Below are 14,773 nucleotides of genomic sequence, written 5' to 3'. Positions count from 1 at the left end.
TGCTAATATTATTATGGGAAAAAAGATTGACCGCATTGATAGTGATTCAATTAATCAAGTTGGAGTTGTGGCTGGAATTAATTTTGGAGTAGAAAAAATCTTAGATCATCTTTGCCAGAACTAGGCCACTTAGCCTTGCCCCTTTAAATAATCAAATCTGATCACAAATACTGAGAATCAACAGTTTGTTGATTAACCAGCTTAAGAGAAGCATTAAGATGGGGATTTGTTGGGTTATTCTGAATTTGTGTAAGGTGGAAATTTTAGAGGGTAAGATCCTCATTTTTTTGTTTGAGTGTGTTAGAAGAGGCCCAACTTTTTGATTTAATGAAGGTTTGGGAATTTTCAGCTTGTGATAGAAAAGGAGGTAGGGTTACTGTTGACAATTTGAGAGAAAGTCATAAGCAAACCATCCCAAAATTTAGGAACATTTTTCCATTAGTTTTTATAGAGAAACTGATGCTTTTTGTTTGGAGGAGAGGCTGGTCTAATAATGATTTGAGAGTAGTAAGAGATTTCAGGGTCGGCCAACAAATAGTAAGAGCCAGGGAAGCAATCTAATCAGCAATCGTCAGTGAGAACTCTGTTCTTACTTGATATGGATTGGATAGTTGGTTCTTTGATTAAGAAGTGCCTAGTAGAGGCACAATCATGGGCCCCAATATTGAAGATCAAGTTGTACAATTTCTCAAGTTTTGCTAGAATGCAAGGGAGTGCCACCAACTTTGCTAGAATGCAAGGGAGTGCCACCAACTTTTTCATGAGAATATCTGTAATAGTTAAAGTCCCCATTGACAGCCCAAAGCAAAGAGGTGCCCTCGGCTAATTGGATGAGCAGATTCCAAAGAGTTTGCCTCTCAAGTACAAAATTAGAAGCATAAATAATAGAGATAAAACAAAAGTCATTAGAGCTCACTTGGAAAACACTGTGGATGAGCTGCTGGGTGGTAAAAAGAGGGATGAAATTTACCTTAAGATTGTTTCATTTTATCCATATTCTACTCGGGTTGGATAACGAGAAGTTATGATAACATTTCTCATGGAGCATAACAGCATGAGATGAGAGGAACCCGTTGTCGGAGGCAGAGAAATGGGACACTTTAGCTTCAAGGATTAAAAGTAAATCTAGATTGTATTTACTAACAAAATTTTTACACCACAGAACTTTGGCTGGGCTATTAATTCCCCTTATGTTCCATGCGGCCATAGAGGGGAGGGTCATTGGGATTAAGTGTTTTTGTTGTTTGCCTTCTTGGCATTTTTGTTTTGTGTCATTTTTTGCATATGGTTTTGGGATTTTGTAAAGAAGAGAGAGTAGAGGATGATTGGGGATTGTCTTTGTTTCGAGCAAGAACACCAGCAAAGTCTGGATTTCTTTTTTTAAAGGAGGCCGAGGAGGAGGGGTCTTGCAGTAAGGAATTGGGGGAGCTAGGTGCACTGTGCTGCTCAGCGAGGGCGTCAAACTTGTTGTTTGTGACTAGCATAGAAAAGACATTGGAGCTGGAAGAAACAGTACGGGGGAGAGCTGAGTCGGGTTGGGATTGTTGCTCTTCAATGGGGGAGTTAAGGTTGAGGGAAAGGGAGGTTTAGGAAGTTTGAGGGCCGGAGGGTGAGTTCACCTTGGCTTCGACTGGTGTTGCATCCATGAGGGCATTCAATTTGCTGAGTGATAGTGGAAGGGCACTTAGGGAAGTTGTTAGGATCAGGGGTAATAGAACCATAGTGAGAGCATGGACTAGGTTTCCAATCATATAACACAGTGAGAGAAGAGATTTTACCATCCACTGAGATGCATATTTTATCCAGTTAGGTAGATGAGTTGTCGACCTGCACACACACCCAGGCAAATGTGAGCCTTATCTTGGTTGTGGTAAGAGCATCAACTGCTAAAGGGATCCCCACACAGCTAGCCACCTTGGAAATGCTCCGATATCCAGCAAGGGAGAGGAAGGTGAATTGGACATCCCGATGGCGGCATCCTCCCCACAAACAAGATGGCTAGGGAAGGCAAAACCCTAGCAGTGCTGTGGGAAAAATATGGTCTGTCCTGCTATGGTGTACAGTTAAGATAAGAAAAAAGCTCAAGGAAGTGAGAAAAATAAGAGGATTTGAGATTTGCTTTAGTTGTGGCTTTCCACTTTAATCTTTCACGCCACCCACTGGAAAGCCTGTTCGAATAATGTATTCAAACCATGATCCTAGCTTGCATAAGAGCGGGGAAGCTAATATATTTACTAAGAATCTGGATAAGACAATTGAAAACAAAGCACTTATGGACACCTTTTCTGTATTTGGTAACATTCATTCGAGCAAAATTGAAACTGATGAGTCTGGTTGGTCAAAAGGCTTATGCTTTGTACAATTTGATCAAAAGGAAGCAGCACTAAATGCTATTGAAAAGTTAAATGACATGTTTCTCAATGACAAACCAATTTATGTTGGACATTTCCAACGTAAGCTGGAAAGGGAGAATACATCAAATATTGCAACATTTAACAACAACAGCAACATCAAGCCTTTATCCCACTACATGGGGTCGGCTACATGAATCCTTTTTCTCCATTGTGTCCTATTAAAAGTCAAATTCTCGTTTAAATCTAATAAAGAAAGGTCATTCCTAATATTTTCTAACCAAGTCTTTTTAGGTCTACCCCTACCTTTCATAACACAAGTCAAATCTAATACCTCTACACTCCTAACCGGGTCATCGGAAGGCCGCCTTTTTATGTGACCAAACCATCTAAGGCGACTCTCTCTAATCTTATCTTCTACTGGAGCTACTCCAACCTTTTCACGTATACGCTCATTTCGTATCCTATCTCTAAGGGTAAAGCCACTCATCCTCCTAAGCATCCTCATCTCTGCCACACTTAACTTAGTATTATGCTTCTCTTTTAATGGCCAACATTCGGCACCATAAAGCATTGCATGCCTCACTACCATCTTATAGAATTTTCCCTTAAGTTTGAGGGGTACATTTCTATCACATAACAAGCCCGATGCATTCCGCCACTTCAACCATCCAACTTGAATTCTGCTGATAATATCCCCCTCTATTTCACCATCACTCTGAACAATAGATCCAAGATATCTAAAACGTGTACTCTTATTAATGACTTGATCGCCCAACGTCACAATCCCCTCACTAGGACTATTACTACTAAAATTACACTCCATATATTCTGTTTTAGACCTACTCAAGTGAAAACCTTTAGACTCTAAGGTTGACCTCCATAATTCAAGTTTACCTTCAACTCCCTCTCTAGAAATATTGCAACATTTAACAATGCATTTGTAAAAAAAAATACCTGAATCTACAACAGAAGATCATCTGACAAAAAATTTTGGTGAATTTGGAAAAATTACTAGTACTATTGTAATGAGAGCAGGGGATGGAAAGTCAAAATACTTTGGTTTTGTGAGTTTTGAGAATTCAGATGATGCTGCGCGAGCTGTAAATGAACTGAATGGAAAGAAATTTGATGAAAAGGAGTGGTATGTTGGGAAAACGCAGAAGAAACATGAAAGAGATATATAACTGAAGGGTGCAAATGATCCGAATTATTAAGAGATTGTTAACTAGTACCAGGGCCTAAATTTGATCCTGAAGAACTTGGATGATAGTATTGTGGATGAGAAATTAAAAGAATTGTTTTCTGAATTTGGCACAATCACATCTTGCAAGGTTATGCGCGATCCAAATGGAACAAGTAAAGGATCAGCTTTTGTTGCTTTTTCAGCTGCAGCAAAGCTTCTCGAGAGCTTTTGGAAATGAATGGCAAGCTGATCGGTAGCAAACATCTTTATGTTGCACTTGCTCAGAAAAAGGAAGAGAGGAGAGCACAATTACAGCCACAATTTAACTCAAGGCGTCCTGTATCAGTGGCTAAGGTAACTGGAATGCTTCTTGAAATGAATCGAACTGAAGTTCTGCATCTGCTAGAGTCTCCTGAAGCTCTCAAGGTCAAGGTTTTTGAGTCTATGGAGGTCCTTAAGGATGGAGCCCCCACTAATAAGCTAGCATTGTTGCTTGAACTGCAACCGCTAGTAAAAACATTTTTAATATTTTAGATTATTGGACCGTATGACACTATGACTCATTTAAAGATTTACTAATAAGCTTGCCTTTCTTTTAATAATGGCATCATTTCTTGAGCTACTTTGACGCTTTTCATGAATTTTTTTTTGGTTTCTGGACTAAAGATTATCATATATGAAACTTTTATGACAAAAAAAAATCATATTGTATTGTATGATTTAACGTAATTAAAAAATGAGCGTTTAGCTAATCAGACAACATGCATATGGTGATGTCCCAGGATCTAAATAGGAAGAATTACATCTCTTTTCTCTTTATTTATTTGCTTTCTTCTTACAATTCATTCATGTTATTAGTTTCCATTAATGACCAATATTATTTTACAACTATATTTTTTTATAACAAGAGTCGGTTAATTGCATTAAAAAAATAAACAAAAATAAACATATTTACATTTTCACAGACAATATTTACATCCCATTTCAAATTCCAAAATCTAAAATAATATATACAATAATAATTATTGGCTACAAAAGAATACATATAAAACCAAATAGCTCAAAAATACAACTGAACTCCATACATTTTTCAAAATTATATAAAATCACATAAATGAATACAATGCCCAACAAGTAAACACAACTTATCATTACATTCAATGCAAGGAAAAAGAAAAAAAATATGTATTTTCCAGTTCCAATTCATATTAATAAATAATCAATAGTCTATTCATATAAGTAATAATTACCCAATAATATTTATATCAATTAAAAATAAAATCAAAATATCAATAAAGTCAAAAAAGATTTCTCAAATCATAATAAAAGACAATTAATCATTGAGCTATGTTAGTATGGCATGCAATGAATGAAGGTTCTATAATTACGACCTAAGTAATATCTATCAATCAGTTAAATAGTTCTATCAATTAATCATATGTAAATGCAACCATGAATACAATTATGAAGAACAAGACAGGACATCTAGCTTTAACGTGGTGTGTACATCTTTCCATTCCAACAATTGTCCAATTGGTCATTAATCTTTAATTTAAGCTCAAATTGGATCACCAAATGGCCCCTTAAGCCCTTCAAATTGCATTTAGAACCAAATGATCTCACCAATGTATGAGATCATTTCCAACAAGTCCAAAATATCATTTGGAAAGAGTTGGACTCACCTTCAACCCCTGGTCAAATATGGATGACCAGGTCAACCCTAGTACACAAAAATCACTACCTACAATTAAAAAAATTTATTTATCATGATTTTGACCAAATCATTGAACCGAACTCATGGAGACTGTTTATAAGGTCAACATGAGTCTCTTAAAAAAATTCATGGGTTGGGCCTATATAGTTTTACCAATAGGAATGAACCAAGTGCTAAAAATCAGATTTTGTAGCTCTAAATCCCCACCCTTATAGAAATAAATTTTGAAAAAAATTATTGTAGAACGTGTGTATTAATCCCATGCACACAACCCTAGAGTTTGAACACATAGTTTAACTTGGGTCAAAAGTATGGGTTGAACCAAGCCTCTTAAAACCCATTAAATGGTGCTCCAACCCAACTTGATTTATGCCATAACATTTGTAGGATCTAGAAGCTTCATTGCACATGCCCAAACCACCTCAAGCAACATGGGCTACTGATGTGGCAAGAAACTACCAAAGTAATCTCTCTCGATCCAATGATTGATTCAAGCCTAACTCTCTCAACTACCAACCATGTGGAACCAACATCTCCATAACTTACCCTTGGCCACTATTGGAAAGTCCATAACTAAAATGGCTACTAGCCTAAGCTTAGGTGAAAAGGTCATGGCCATTGAACCTAATTTCTTTATCCTAGAATTGGTTCAAGCATAACTTCCTTGCCACTTGGAGCAATGAGCTAAAACTTTCGAAAAGGATCCATTCTCTCTTATTAAGGTGCCTTGGATCAGTGAAATGGAATGCATGTGGCCAACTTAATGGGTAGGTTTATTTTATCTCTCTTATAAATACCTCCATTCCAATTGCCCAAAGTTTGATCAATATGAATCCCTAGCTCCCTAGAAACCTCTACAACTCTCTCATAACCCTCCAGCCCTTCTCCAGTTCAAGAAAACCCCAATCAACAAGAGAGAAAAAGAAAGAGAGATAAAGGATGATTATAATCCATCTCTTGATCCAACCATCATCAACTCCTTGAGTCTTGAAAGAAATTATAGAGAATCTGACAAGTTTTGAAACAAACCTAAGATTAATGAAAATTCACCAACAAGTTAGCAAGTTATAATAATTTAAATTTCTATGATCACACTCAAATTTCTCTCAAATCCTAATGCATATTGTCTTTAAACTCCAATATTGCAAGATTTGAGTATCTTGATCATATGTTTAGATGTTCATAAAATTTGGAGGATTGGATCAAAAGTTATGGGCATTTAAAACTATAATTCATATTGAACTAAAAGCACTTATAAGAGCAGAACTGTATGATTGTGATAGCCGCACGATCAAAGGATTCATATCACATCAAACGACATCCCTCGCTTGATAAGATTCCAAGCTACGTGGCATGAATGAATACCTGTATCCATTCTCTACGGTTTGAATCAATGGCACCAATTGATTGGATGATGTGGATTAGTGAACTGAATGGTATCGTTGTTGTACCCAATCATTACCAATAATTGGCAATAACGGTGTCGACTTGTTGGTAAACCACCCTTGAGCTCTACTTTATTTTAAAATAATTTCAAATAATTTTAACTTGTCGATTTTAAGAAAAGTAGACATGATTATTTACAATTTTTATTGATTTTTTCAAGATATAATGGGAAAAATGATCTCAAATTTGATGGCATATATTAAGGTGTATCCTTGACCTACCCTAATTTTTTTGGGGCTTGAATTGTCCAAATTTTCTAAGATTTGAATTTTCAAATTCATGAATCTATTTTGGACTCAAAATTCTTTGTACACTTATAATTATATATATATTTTGTGGCGTATTCCACTAATTTTTTTCTAATTCTAGTGAGCCTAGCTCCTAAAACAAATCACTAAAACTATAGATGCACTTAGGTTTGGTGATTAATATTTCAGCATAAGGGGACTTTGATGATCCAAAATTTAGTGGGTATGAAGCATATGTATTCATTTACCTATGTTTTAAATTTCAGTACTTTTGGAGGTCATTTGGATTGTCATTTAGTGAAACCAAGATTCACGTACATAAGTGATCAATGATCTTTGAAAATTTTTAATAAATTCATTTTAAATCAAAATAATATAAATAATATGCAAAATTACAAAAAAAATTATAAGTGCAAAAAAGAAAAATAAAATCCAAATAAAATTCAGCCAAATTTTAAATAAATTCTAAAAATTAAGAAATTCATTCATTAATTAAGATAAATATTTAAAAATATATACAAATTAACAAAATACTTTTAAATAGTTAAAATCAACCTTAGAGGTCATTTTTGATATTTGAGACAGATTTTAAGAATTTTTGAGTTGATTTGGTACAAAAATAAGAAAAATACTCTAATTAAATAAAACTATTAAATCAACAAACTTATAAAAATCATAACTAATTTTAGAAAACTACAAATTGAGCAAACTCAATGGCATTGGACTCGTCTTTAGGTCTAATATTTATGAAAAATATAAAAACTTTAGAATTCAATGTGAATAAAAAAGTCAATGATTTGGTCAAATTTATTTTATAAATACACAAAACTTATAAAATCCATAACTAATTTAAAAAAATCCAAATTGAGTAAACTCAATTACATTGGACTCATCTCTGGGACTAATATTTATTAAAAATATGAAAAAGTTTGGAAACCAACATATATAAAAAAGTTAAAAAATGAACAATATATTTATTGTATTAAAATATTCATTAAAATATGAAAATTTAATAAATCATTAAAATTTTAGTAAATCATCAATTCAATGAAATTCAATCAGTAAACAACATTAAATAAACAACCAACATCATTGTAATTAAAGTTTTTTGGCTGGACTATCTCGAGCTATGGGGCTACATGTCCTATGGAGACACTGAGTCTTATGCTCGTTGTGACAAAGCCACTAACAAATTTGAAGAAATATAAATTATAAATATTAAAATATAAACTTAAATAAATCAATAAATAATAAATTTAATTTAAATAAAAAATATTAATTTAACATGTAGACATTATAGAAGCCTTCTATACCCTCATGCTTTATTTATATTAGAAGTAGGGGTGTCAATTTCGGGTCACGGGTCGGGTTCGGGTCGAACCCGAAATTGACCTGGCACTATTCGGGTCAACCTGAACCCGACCCGTTTTTAAAAACGGGTCAGTTTTCCCGACCCGAACCCGACCCGCTTCGGGTCCTGGTCAACCCGACATGACCCGAATGACCCGTTTCCAACAAGAAAATGGCTAATTTTCGGGTCAAAAATGGGTCAATCTCCTCTTTTCGGGTAAAAAACGGGTCAATCTCTGGTTGCCGGGTCAAAATCGGATTTTCGGGTCAAAATCGGGTCTTTTTTGGTTCAATTTCGGGTCAAAGGGTTAACCCGAACCCGACCCGATTTTTGAAACTGGTCGAAATGCTGAACCCGAACCCGACCCATTTCGAGTTCGAGTTGACCCTAACCCGAAATTTATAGGGTCGGGTTTTCGGGTCGTGTCAAATATTGACACCCCTAATTAGAAGGATAAATGTGTACTAGATTGAGAAGCTTTAAAGACAAAAATATTTAATTAAAATGAAAAGCTCTATGCTATCCATCTACCCCAGTCTTGGTGGATTGGTAACATTATAAATATGAGCCTAAGACATATTGATCAATTGCTTTTAGCATTTAGAAGTTGTTGAATATTATGCTCTTTAAAATCTAAAATTAAATAACTTTATTAATTAAAATATGTTTAAAAGAAATTTAAAATTACTAAATCCTTAAAACTTAAATTCAAGCAACTCTTTAAAGACCTTAAACAAATAAATTCATTTATGAACAACTCTACATCAATAAAGCCTAGGAACTATATGAAATTACGAGATGCGCTAAGTAGGGTGTGTAATGGATATTTTATTATCTTCTTTAAAGAAAAGAAAATTACATTCATACTAGAAAGATAAATTATCAATTTCATCCACGTAATTAATTACAATATTAATGAATGCGAAAATAAAGTGTAGAAATAATAAAGGAAAGAACACACAGATTTATAGTGGTTCGATCAAACCATGACCTACGTCCACTCCCCGGAGGTGCCCTCCGAGTATTATACTAAATATTTAGTGATTCTCCTTTAGCCCCCACAGCTAGGTGGAGAAGCCCTTACAAAATCTCTTTCACTTTCCCTGGTGCGGCGGAGGAGCCGGGTCCTTTGACACCAAATAGATCTTCTTCTTCCCAAAACTTTTCTCAAGACAAATATTGAATTTGATGGCACTGAGGTGCAAGCTTGCCGGAGCAACCGTGTGAAATCTCCTTCACACTCCCTTGAAACCCCCTCTAAGGTTCTTCTCCCTCTCTCAAACTCCACCCTTTACTCTATCCTTTTTAAGTTCTCTCTTCAAGTTTTCTCCAGAAAAATGAAGCTTCAATGACTGCCAAAGACTCTTACAAAGTCTTATGTGAGTGCTTAAAAAGAGGGCTAAAAAACCCCTAAAAAAACTCAATTCAGCCATCAAAGATCATATTGTACAATCATAAGATCATCCAATACGATGTGTAGAAATTGACCTGTTAGTACTGTACGATGTCCAATTAGTAATGTACGAACAATTCAATTTCATGTTCATACTGTACGATGTCCGATACGATGTGATGTACAAACAGTTCAATAAAAAAGTAGTTCGTCCAAGATGAAGCATGGGACAGTCAAAAATGTCTCTGTTGATCGTACAATATGATCCAGTTCGTATAGTACAATCAAAATATCAAAATTAAGCTATTTTGATTGACTAATCACAGGATTAAATGAGGCAATAATTTAAATATTGTACAGTACGATAATGTTCGTACAGAATGATTAGAACAACTTTTCAAATTCAAATTTTTGCCTTATTTAATGGATGGTAGGCTTTCTAATTATAATAGATCATCCAGTATGATGTGGTGATCGTACTATATGATTAATTATATTTTAAAAAAAATTAAGAAAATAAAATATTTTAATTAATTTTTATTACATCAAATCATACAGTTCAATCCAGATCGTACAATATGATTTAGAGAGAAATTAAAATATTTAAAAACATTTTTAATCCCCCTGTGAGTATGCACGGTCATCAATCTAACATACATCATTACGAGGCTTGACTCAAGAAATGAAAATTACAAACTCACTTAATATAACCAATTCTACACAATCTTGAGTCTTAAATCTTCAAAAATAGTGCATGGTGTACCTGAAATATTAGTCAAAATAAAAATAAATATGCATTATAAACATTAAGATAAATAAAAGATTAATCAATGTTATTTATTATCTTCAAAATCATAAGCTCAAAAGCCTGAGTTACAACAATTTCCTTCTTTTTGATTATATCAAATAATATTGGTTGACTTTATAAATTAAAAAAAAAAACATTTCTCCTGAACTCCTCCTCACTAAAAGAATTACATTAAGAATTAGGGGAAAGCTTTCCTTTTTTTTTAATTTTTTTTAAACAAAATACAACCAACTACAATACTTTCACTCCCTTTGACATTATTAAAAAGAAGAGATAAAATAACAACATAATAATGAAACAAAAACATACAAATATGATAAAAATATAAAAAAAGTTAAACATACAAAGTAGATAAACAAACATATAAAACACATAAATGAAACACACAAATAAACCTTAACATAATTATACCTCATCATCCGGCTCCTGTTCTGATGATTGAGAAACTAAGTCTGCTTATGAGACTTTTTTGCTTTTTATCTTTTTCTCATATTACAATCAATTTGTTTTTACTCTTTTCCTTTGCAGGAAGAGTTTTTATGTTGGGGAATTCAAATTTTAGATGACCGGATTCCTACACCAAAAGCAAATAACATCAGAAAAAATTTAATATTTTTACCATTTTTACTGTTGCTCCACTTCTATTGATGCTTATGCTTCAATAGACTTTCGAATTTGTTTGTTATCAATATTATCTCCTTACTCTCATCACATACTAAGCCATATTCATCTATATCTTTAGCTTTTAGCACTATAGTCTTATCATCACCTGCATCCAAAAGTCTTTGACTCACACTTTGCTCGTAGGTAATAAGTGAGCCTATTAAATCATCTATAGAATAAGCATTCAAATCTTTTGATTCACATATAGCCATGACTTTGGCATCAAACTTATTATGTAGATAGTGTAGAATTTTGTTAACCTTTTCAAAGTTAAAAAATTCTCTACCTAAAGCATGCAATGTCATCATAATAGTTGTAAACCTAGTATACATGCCTGAGATCATCTCGTAAGGTTTCATGCAGAAAAGTTTATAGTCATGCTTTAGAAAATTCAACTTAGATTTCTTGACTTCACTAGTACCTTCGTATGTAGTGCATAATCTATCACAAACTTCTTTGCCATTAGTACATGTAGAGATTCTCATGCAATCGTCAGAGTTTTACGCACATAAAAAATAATTCAAGCATCTAGCATTTAGTTGAGCATTGATTTGTTTTATTATACTCCATTCAGTAAAAAGAAATATCAATTTTAACTCCATCTATAATATGTGACAATACAAAATAGCCAGTTTGAATCATATGCCATATTCGATAATCGATTGATTGCAAGAAAGTAGACATGTGAATATTCTAAAAGTTAAAAGAAATATTTTCAAATAAAGGTGGTCACGTGATTTAATAGCCTTCTATAATGTTACAATTTTCACAATATACCATAATCAATTTTTTAAAGTTTTCTAAAACACTATTTTTGAAACCCCCGCTTTGATACCAATTGAAATTATGAGATGCGCTAAGAAGGGCATGAAATGGATATTTTAACAACTTCTTTAAAGAAAAGAAATAACTTTTTATGACTTAATGTGGAAGAAATTACATTCACATTAGAAATATAAATTATTAATTTCACCAATGCAATTAATCGCAATAAAAATGAAAAAATAAAGTGTAAAAATAATAAAGGAAAGAACACACCAATTTATGACTTAATGTGGAGGCACCCTCCGAGTATTACACTAAACTTTTAATGACTCTCCTTTAGCCCCCACAGCTAGGCAGAGAAGCCCTTACAAAATCTCTTTCACTTTCCCTAGTGCGGCGGAGGAGCCGGGTCCCTTAACACCAAAGAGATATTCTTCTTCTCAAAATTTCGCTCAAGACTAACCTTGAATTTGATGGTACTGAGGTGCAAGCTCGCTGGAGCAACCATGTGAAATCTCCTTTAAACTTCCATGAAACTCCCTCCAAGGATCTTCTCCCTTTCCCAAACTCCACTCTTTCCTCTCTCCCTTTCAAGTTCTCTCTTCAAGTTTTCTCCAGAAAAATGAAGCTTCAATGGCTGCCAAAGACTTTAATAAAGTCTTATGGGAGTGCTTAAATAGAGGGCTAAAAAAAACCTAAAAAAACTCAATTCAACCATCAAAGATCGTAATGTACGATGGCAAAATCGTCCAGTATGATGTGCAAAAATTAACCTGTTAGTATTATACGATGTCTAGTTAGTATTGTACGAACAGTTCAATTGCCTGTTAGTACTGTATGATGTCTAGTTTGATGTTTTGCATGAACAATTTAATAAAAAGCAATTCATTCAAGATGAAGCATGGGATGGCCAAAAATGTCTTTATTGATCATATAGTAATATCTAGATTGTACAGTACGATTAAAATATTAAAATTAAGTTTTTTTGATTAACTAATCACATGATTAGATTAGGCAATATTTTAAACATCATATAATATGATAATGTTCATATAATACAATAAGAACAACTTTTTATATTCAAATTTTTGACTAATTTAATGCACAACTGGCTTTTTAATTATAACAAATTATCAACTACAATGTGGTGATCGTAATGTATGATTAGTTATATTTTAAAAAAAATTATGAAAATAAAATATTTTAATTAATTTATATTACATTAGTTGTATAGTTTGATCTAGATCACACAGTACGATTTACAGAAAAATTAAAATATTTAAAAACATTTTATACTCCCCCTGTGAGTGTGCATGGTCATCAATCTAACATACATCATTACAAGGCTTGACTCAATAAATAAAAATTATATACTCATTTAATATAACCAATTCTATACAATCTTGAGTCTTGAATCTTCAAAGAATGGTACATTGTGTACCTAAAATATTAGTCAACACACAAACAAATATGCACTACAAACACTAAGAGAAATAAAAGATTAATCAATATTATTTGTTATCATCAAAATTATGAACTCGAAAGCTCAAGTTACAACACAATCTAAGCCACATAACATTTCTACACACACGTAGTGGATTGCAAGGACAACGAACTCAAACCTAGGCTAGGTTATTGATTTAATTTTATTGTCAAGTGGTTTTCTTATAGATTTTATTATGTATATTTATTTACTTTTATCAATCTAGATGCCATTCATTTTAAAGGCCCATTAGTGCACTTAGGCTCATTAAGGACTGCATTAGAACCATTAGGTTATTACGCAACTACTTTACACTTTATATTCTTTTACATGCCATTATATTGCTTTAAAATCCTACAAGTGTCAAACTAGAATATGCTTAGGAATGATGTAGATGTTTGAGTCCATACATATTTTATATTGTATAAAGATTTAGTTATACAATATCTTGAGTTATAAAATCTATAAATATACTTGCTTATACAAATACAAATGGGATTCCAAAAGATGATTTCATCTCCTTTGGAGGATACTCTCTTTTGTAATTCCATAGAAGACGTGAAGCTTGAAGATCTTAAGCAAGTATATCTGAATATATATATATACTTTATATAATATAAACGTTATATTAGAAATCTAGGTTTATTATTGTGGAGCCTATCCACTTTATTTTATGTAGAGTCCAAGCATGTTATAAATTATCAATAAATAAATGAATTACTCTTTATATTTAATTCTTCTAACTTTATATATTGCATCATGCATTGCATCATATGGCTGGTAGTTGACATTAACATTAGAGGGTAGAAATTTATTTAGGTTTCTTTTGGTGTATATATTTCAAACTTTTTATGACCATGTATACTAGTACTAGGAAAATACGATACCTCATACATAACCCCTTTACACAATCATACATATATGTATGCATTCTAAATTTTTGCAACTTGCATAAAGCCTAGGTGTATGCCTCTCATTGGTAAGGTAGTAGGGTCCCCATTACGTTCGGGGGATGCTACACTTTGTCTTTGGTTAGGGCTATTATGCTACCAAAATTTCTAAGAAACTTTGAGAGTTAGAAAATTTAGTTTTGTAAATTAAATAAGATAAAATTTTGAGTTCTTAATGAGTCTTCTCGATAGTGTCGTTGAACTTAAAAGTTAAAAAAACTCATATTGTGTCATAAATTTGAGTATGATTTATCCCTTAACTTCCTTGGATAGAACTCAACCTCTCATGCATTACATCTAGTGAGATTGACTGTGCATTAGGATTGTTAGCTAAAAAATCACTCCATGCAAGTATAAGTCTAGATTATAAACACCTTTACAGTCTTTTGCACATTCGTATTCAATTCTTTGAAAA

General features: G+C 33.0%; 1 pseudogene; it reads left to right on the top strand.

The window, feature by feature from the left end:
• Positions 1-3,304: 3,304 nt before the first annotated feature.
• LOC110111140 lies at positions 3,305-4,071 on the top strand (annotated as a pseudogene).
• Positions 4,072-14,773: the final 10,702 nt, after the last annotated feature.

Source organism: Dendrobium catenatum, unplaced genomic scaffold (genome assembly GCF_001605985.2).
Source record: "Dendrobium catenatum unplaced genomic scaffold, ASM160598v2 original_scaffold_181437, whole genome shotgun sequence".
NCBI classification, from domain to species: Eukaryota; Viridiplantae; Streptophyta; class Magnoliopsida; order Asparagales; family Orchidaceae; genus Dendrobium; species Dendrobium catenatum.
The sequence above is the reverse complement of the archived record's forward strand: the minus strand, read 5'-3'. Positions and strand labels throughout refer to the sequence as shown.